This window comes from Mustela nivalis (assembly GCF_964662115.1).
Source record: "Mustela nivalis genome assembly, chromosome: 3".
NCBI lineage: Eukaryota > Metazoa > Chordata > Mammalia > Carnivora > Mustelidae > Mustela > Mustela nivalis.
The window spans coordinates 38,866,729-38,874,928 of record NC_139022.1 but is presented as its reverse complement, the minus strand read 5'-3'; the positions used below and the strand labels follow the sequence as shown (position 1 = coordinate 38,874,928).

At 43.6% G+C, this 8,200-nt stretch overlaps 1 protein-coding gene across 2 annotated transcripts in view; it reads right to left on the bottom strand.

Annotated features, from left to right (window-relative positions):
- TNFAIP8 (TNF alpha induced protein 8) overlaps positions 1 to 8,200 on the bottom strand; it is a 114,942-nt gene that overhangs the window by 98,174 nt on the left and 8,568 nt on the right. The gene's annotated exons all lie outside the window — the stretch shown is intronic.

Sequence of the window (8,200 nt, the reverse complement as noted above, 5' to 3'; positions counted from 1 at the left end):
CCCCTGGGTAGAAAGAATAATGCTTAAAAAGAAAAAAAAAAAAAAAAGAGGTGAGGGAACTATAGGGGAAGGGCAAAAGAGATGAAGGGCATTCAGAGGTACAAAAACTTGTAGTTACAAAGTAAATAACCCATGAGGATGACCAGTACAGCAGATGGAATATAGTCAATAAAATTGTAATAATTTTGTATGGTGACAGATGGCGACGCCACTTATCTTGGTGAGCATTCTATAATGTATATATTTGTCAAATCATTATGTTGTACACCTAAAACTAACATAATATAATATGCCAACTTTCCTTCAATTAAAAATTTTTAAAAAATGCAGGCTTGCTGATCATGCAAGGCCCAGCTTCAGGAGTACCTCTAAATTATCATATTTGTGGATGGTTTCTCCTGCATTGTGCAGTGCACAACCTAAGTGGCCATTCATGGTCATCCTGAGGAGAGGAATAAAAGAACATTCTGGGAACATACATATATAAAGAGAGGGCACACATAGTAAGAAATCCAACAACCTTATTTTTAAATCATTTTGACTTCCTTCTCTACTGAATTCACTACTAGAATCTCTAACAAGTTTCAGAATTTATACCTCTGGGTTTCACCTCAGTCTCCTGTCCCCTTTTGAGGTGTTAACAAGCAAGTGTTGGTAACAGTGCTGACTTGTAACACTGGAGACAGACAGCTCTCAACAGCTGATTTGCAAACCTGGGGTGACGCAAGGCTATGAGGCTCTAGAGCTGTATTTGTATTACTCTCCTTCCACTGATGCTACAGAGTCTAAATCAGGGATCTCGAATAGCTCTAAGAAAAGTCTATTCAAGATCTAAATGTCACAGAGGAGCCAGCTCCATCTTCCAAACCCTTGGAGCCCCGCTTAGTCACTTAACGGCAAGCACCTGCAAACCAGCTAGGTAAAAATCTGTGTTTTTGCGAAAGGAAGTACAGCGATGTGGTTAAGAACCAACAGATTTAAATATCAACTTTGCTTTTGACTTGGGTAACGACTCTGACTCTTGCGGTCTCAATTTCCTCGTTTTTAAAATGGGTATGACAATGACAGAACCCTGGACTTGGCAAGGTACCTGAAAGTTTAGCATAAAATTCCCAGCATACAGTAAGCGCTCAGGAAATCCGGAGCCTCTACCACCCTAGTTGGTTCACACCCGGGCTAATCAGAGGCAAAAGGCAAAAAAACACAGTCATCTAGGAGCAGGAAAAATAGGGAAAAGTCTTCAGTATGATTTCTGTTGAATTAATAAAAGCAGACTGGAAAATGCTTACATTTTCACACAAGCCCATAGTCATCCATGAAACTCCTAGGAGGAAAGAGTCATTCCCAGGACCGTTTGCTAGATCTGGGGAAAACCTCATGAGGACAGGCCAGCCACAGGAGTGCAGAGTCTGAGCACAGTTCCTCTCCTCAGGACCACTGACCAAGAACAGAAAGGGGGGCAACCAGAGTAATTTCTCATGTCATAGGCAGTTTTTCCATACCACTGACTCACAGGTGCCAGTGAGATTTCTCTGATGTGCTCTAGGCAACGGGGTTCCCGTCTTTCTGCATACCTGAGATCACCTCAGTGTTCACATCCATTGGAGAAGAGACACTATTCCATTACTTCTGGAATCTTCTTCTTCTTCTTTTTTTTTTTCCTAAGATTTTATTTGTTTATTTGAGAAAGAAAGCATTCACACAAGCAGGGGGAGAGCAGACAAAGGGAGAGCGAGAGGAGAAGAGAGAGAAGCAGGCTCTCGGCTGAGCAAGGAGTCTAATGTAGAACCCAGGACCCTGGCTGGGATCATGATCTGAGCCGAAGGCAGATGCTTCACTGACTGAGCCACCCGGGTGCCCCTTGCTGAAATCTTCTTATTGTTGCTTTTGTAGCGTGAATATTTGCAAAAGCTATGTATTACAACCTTTTTTTTTTTTTTTCCTGTTAATTGCGTGGCACTGAGTTGATCAAGAGGAAGGGGGAAATAAATTCTTCAAGGCCCACAGGCCAGGGCCTAACGAAAAGAGCCAGGGTAAGGATGTTGCTGAACTAGCACAGGCCAGGCATAAAAGTGGATGGTCCATGGGTCATACCCAATGGCAAATGTTCTGAGAAGTATGAGACAGCTGAAGTCTGAGGTTCTCAATGCAACTGTCTACAGGAGGCAGGCAGATGAATGAAACGTGTGGCTGCCCAGGCTAATTCAGCAGCAAACAGCAGAGGCTTTGGCCAAACTGGCATCCATGCCCCAGTCACTGGCATTTAATTTTTACCAACTAAACACAGGGTGGTATTGAACCAAATGAATGGGGCATCACATGCAGGCCAAGGAGATCCATTTTGCCATCCTGCTGTGGGTTTCAGCAGCCAAGAATTGAAGAGCAGAAAGGTCAACCAAGAAAGGAAAGGACAGGTGGCAGCTTCAGTCCCCTGAGAGGCTAAGGTCTGGGCCCACACTGCCAGGGGCCTGGGCCTTAAAACCCACAAGAAGAGGTCAAGCTACGGTCAACCGGGACTGCAAACAGGAATGGAGCCATAGTGGCATTCCGGTGGGGCTGGACCCTCTGGGAGCCAGGGGTTCCCAGGGTGCTAGTAACGTGAGAACATGGCCTGAAAACCTGACTCTAGGACAACCCAGGGCCCCAGGGGCGCTGCAGCCATACACCTGCTGCTGGGGGCGGAGCCTGCCTCAGTGCACAAGGTCTGCTCTGGGGCCAAGACGCACCTGATTGGAGGAAACAGCCAAAGGGGCGGGGCAGTCCTTGACAGGCTAAAATGAAAAGGAGAAAACCCACATCCTTCCCCAACGATTATTTCATAAACAAGTATATATTTAGCGCTAACTCTGTGCACTTTACAAAGTAGAGCTGAGGTTACAAAGATAAGAACTATCCTTACTCAGAGTAAGTGGCTTATTTTGAGTTAACAGGAGAGCGCAATTACTTGGCACCAGGGTGGGCCAAGTCATTAACCTGGATTCGGTAGCATTTAGCTCACTAATCAATGTATTGGAAGAGTAGGTAGATAATAAATGGAAGGGAACAGGCATACAGTAGAGGCTCTCAGAAGTGCTGAAAGAGTCGTAGGTCATATAGAAGAAAAAAAATTAAATTATCATCACCAGAATTTTGACAACAATACTTGATCAGAAGAAAATGGGGTTACGTATTTAAGATTCTCAAGAAAAGAAAATGTGGGACAAGGACATTAATACAAAGGTCACTATCAAAAAATTAGGGGATGGGGAACCTGGCTGGCTCAGTCACTGGAGTGTGCAACCCAGTCTCAAGTTGTGAGGTCTAGACCCACGTTGGGTGTAGAAATTATTTAAAAATAAAATCTCTTAAAAAGAAAGAAATTGGGGCGCCTGGGTGGCTCAGTGGGTTAAGCTTCTGCCTTCGGCTCAGGTCATGATCTCAGGGTCCTGGGATGGAGCCCTGCATCAGGATCTCTGCTCAGCGGGGAGCCGGCTTCCTCCTCCTCCTCCTCCTCTCTCTCTCTCTCTCTCTCTCGCCTGCCTCGCTGCCTACTTGTGATCTCTCTGTGTGTCAAATAAGTAAATAAAATCTTAAAAAAAAAAGTTAAAATTTCAGTGGATTGCAACCCATCAAATATATTTAATTCCATGATTATAACCAAAAAAAAAAAAAAATCCATACCTAACTGGTCACCTTTTGAAAACCACAGGAAACCAATTCTTGAAAAGTGGGTAAATCAAAGGAAAGAACCAAATATTCACTCCGGTTTTTTTATGTGAACTGTACCACTCAGTAACCAAATAATAGTCTGAAGGGGCATCTATCTTAATAAGATGATTACAGCTAAGAAAGGAAATGAAAATGGTGCAATTAGAATATACCAGTCTGTAATCCCCAATGAACTAATAGATCCAGACAGCAAGGATCAACAGCTGCAAACAGCAAAAAAGAGTGGAAGAAGCGGACACTTATACTTCTGTGAAAGAATCCAACGGCACCTGTCACCTTGCTAAAGCGATCAGACCTTAGTCTGATTAAGCCTCTGGACCCAGATGCAGGAGACACACAGCAAAGATGCAAGCTGAACTTCACCATGAGCACACATCTTGTTATCAACTCTCTGGGAAACTACAGAGTCAAATAGCCCAGGTCCTTCAACAACAACAACAAAAAAACAAATATACACACACAGACACACAAATATATATATGCACACAAATATATACATATGTACATATATACATATAAATACACTTTTTGAATATGGGGAGGATGTTAAGGGAATCTGTAGACTCAAAGAGATCTAAAAGACACATCAAGTTTTTTTAAAAATGAGCAAGACTGGGGCACCTGGGTGGCTCAGTTGGTTGAGCGACTGCCTTTGACTCAGGACATGACCCCAGACTTCTAGGATGGAGCCCCGCATCGGGCTCCCAGATCCTTGGGGAGTCTGCTTCTCCCTCTGATCTTCTCCTCTCACTCATTCTCTCTCAAATAAATAAATAAATAAGATCTTTAAAAAAAAAATGAGCAAGACTTAACTATCATGACTCTCCTGGGTCAGGTTGGTCATCGGGGTGATAAAAACATAAAGAGATGCAAGGAAGTGATTACTATAAAAGTCAGGCTGGCATTTGCTTTTGGAGGGACAAAGGAGAATATGACTGGGGCTGGGTATGTGAAGGCACTTTGTGGAGTAGCTGGCCAAATGCTGTTTCTTGCCTGGAGGGATGGTTATATGAGTGTTTGTCTTACAGTAAGTCACTAAAGTGTATATTTGCTTTGTGTGGGTTTTGGTATTTGTATTTCATTTTATAATAAAAAAAGGTTTATTTGAAAAAAAAAAAAGCATTAAGAAAATCTAGGCGTGTTAACAGAGAAAGAGCTAACTGCTGGAGGGGATCACAAGGTATAGAGAGGAAAGGGTCCCAGCAGCAGATCAGCCAGGAGCAGGTGTCAGATAAGGCTTTCTGTTTCAATGAATTTGTGTTTAAGGTAAAAGATTGTATCTATAATGTTCTGATTAAAATTCGCCTTATAACACTTCCAAGAATTTCCTAAAGCTTACAGCAAATGGTGTGCTCCAAAATATTCCAAAGGCAATCTCAGGGCAAAAATGTCCTCTCAGGGACCTACCGGAACTGCCAAAAGCTGTTAGATACTGGGTTCTTACAGACGTGAGAGTCTTTGCTTGATTCAAAGTCCTAGCATTCAGCCTACTCGCTTTGAGTTCCCAGAATTAGCCAAGGAAGGGACACCATTTACTCTCTTCTTTACTCGACCCTCCCAACCCCCCATGTAAGCTATTAGCAACAGGAGATTAAGAGAGCAAATAAACAGAACTTTTCCCCCAAACTTTAGCAATCCTCAAGTCTAACCGAACTGTCATACCCAGGGTGCTGTTACAGCTTTAGCAACGTGAGTTCAGGAACAAAGTGAAGAAATGCAGCCTCCCGGGGTCAGCCCCCATTCTGAGCTGTGGGGACAGGACGTTGGAGCAGTGGGTCTGGGAGCAGAAGGCAAGCTTCCTGGCATCAAAGCCACGGGATAAGACATACAACTAGCTCAACCCCAAACACCCAGGTCTTCCCTGGGGCGGGGGGCAGTCTCCACACGGTGACTGTCAGGAAGCTGTCCCCACTCTTAGACAACATGCCACAAACAAAGACTCTGTAAACTGGATGGCTCATTTGCCACCACTCAGTTGGGCACTGGGCAGCACGAGCCAATGACGAAAGATACATTTCTCTAGGATATGTCTGAAAACTGTCCACCTTTTTTCCTTTACAAAACAGGACATCAGGGTTATCCTTTCAACTTGAGAAGCTCAGTTCCATGGGTTTTGAATGTCTACCTTCCTAACTTTGAAAGGTGAACTATATCTGAAATAATCCTAGGACTTTTGTCCATGAAGCAGACAGTGGCTGGCTGGAAAGGAAACAGCCTTGGAGAATCCACAGGCAATGAGGGAGTTTGTAGCAGGCTTATGGAGGGGTAATGTGCTGTAGCCGCTCAGTGCATACATAAGCGGGACAAGTGAACTTCTACAGTACGAAGGCCAGTGTGGCCAGGCACCTGTGGGCTTACTTAACCTCCCCAAACCTCAGTTCCTTATCTATAAACATGGATTAACACTCAGCCCCTTCTCCTGATCTGCTCTAAGTACTCCATAAATGTGTGTCATTATTGCCATTATGGTTGTGAACCTTTCCAGAAACGTGAAGAATTCTCTATTTGGTGGATACCTTCGAGGTTTGAATGTACGATGCTGTCTCTAAAGTAAATTGTGCTATTTTTCTAAATCCATGACCCTTCCCATTAAAAAAGGGTGAGCATTTAAAGCCTGAGCATTAAAAAGTCACTACTAGGAGTAATGAAGCCTATGTGGTTTTCAACACCTCCTCCATCTTCTGTTTTTCTCCCCACCCCTCATCATGGTGGTTAGCTTTAATTCCAGTAAAACCTGATTTTATCATTCTCAGGAATAGTGAGGGCCTTAGCTACACAGCTTCTAGAATGTGAGAGTCTGGGTCCAGGGAGGGTGCTGCCTGCCCACTTGTCATGCCCTCTCCCTTCTTCCTATTGGCACAGCCAACCTCCCACAGTGGCATTTTCCCCTAATGACTGCCACTTACTTTCACAGTTTCCCTTGTAGCCCCCACTTCACTCACTTCTGCCCCACAAAGCCTGAGGAGACTTCAGGAAAGATTCTATCCTTGGACAGAAAGACATGGACACTGCAGAAGAATAGATTAATCACTGCCCTCCACCCTCCATACACACATACACACACACACACACACACACACACACACACACACACACACACACTTTGTGCCTTTGGATGGGGTTGGGAACAATGTGCAATACCCGGTGCTGAGGACACCCTTTTCTGCCCCTGAGGCAGCAAGTCTGTTGAAGGAAAGGTAACATGCTAACAATGGGAGAGTGGAAGGATGGGAAGAACTTGGTCCCTGGTAATAACTGTTTAAGCCATTGGTTCGACCTTGGATTGGACCAACTACAGACTGCCCCTCACTCAAGATAACTTAATGACTTTACTGTTCAAACCTGTTTGTTGGGTGTTCTCTTAACCTGCCACCTACAGTATCTGATTGTTACGGCCTGCATTGTGCCCCCCTCCCAAATTCGAATGTTGAAACCTGAGCATCCAGTACCTCAAAACAGAACTGCATTTGGAGTTAGGATCTTTAAAGACATGATTCACCTAAAATGAGGCCGTTAGGGAAAACCCTAAGACAAAATGACTGGTGTCCTTATAAGAAGAAAATTGGACACACAGACATGAAGGGCACACACACAGAAGAAGTTGAGAGCATTTGTTCCCTGCAGGTCTGAGCCACAGGAAATTATAAAGGAAGTTCTTCAGGCTGAGAGACAAGAAAATACCCAGATGGAAATGGGCCTATGCTAAAGAATCAAGACCCCAAATATTGTGAATAAGTAGATAAGTAGAAAAAAACCCACCTTTTTCTCATGTTTTAATTTTTTCAAAATAGTTATTTAAGGACGAATGGATAAGGAAGATGTGGTCCATATATACTATGGAGTATAATGCCTCCATCAGAAAGGATGAATACCCAACTTTTGTATCAACATGACGGGACTGGAAGAGATTATGCTGAGTGAAATAAGTCAAGCAGAGAGAGTCAATTATCATATGGTTTCACTTATTTGTGGAGCATAACAAATAACATGGAGGACATATGGAGATGGAGAGGAGAAGGGAGTTGAGGGAAATTGGAAGGGGAGGTGAACCATGAGAGACTGTGAACTCTGAAAAACAATCTGAGGGTTTTGAAGGGGCGGGGGATGGGAGGTTGGGGGAGCCAAGTGGTGGGTATTAAGGAGGGCACATATTGCATGGAACACTGGGTGTGGTGCAAAAACAATGAATTCTGTTACGCTGAAAAGAAATTAAAAAAATTTTTAAAAATAGTTGTTTAAAGTGCAAAATAGTAACTGCCAATTCAGAGCACTCTACATAGTAGATGTAAACTGTACGACGCTAACGGAAAGACTACCATTTGTAATACCCTTTCATTGTTAGAGAGAGAATTCTGCCCCCTAACATATTCATATTTGGAAGCCCCAACCTCCAATATGACCTTATTCAGAGATAGGCCCTTTAGAGAGATAATTATGGTAAAATGAGATCACAAGGGTGGGACCCTAATATGACAGGGCCTTGTCCTTATAT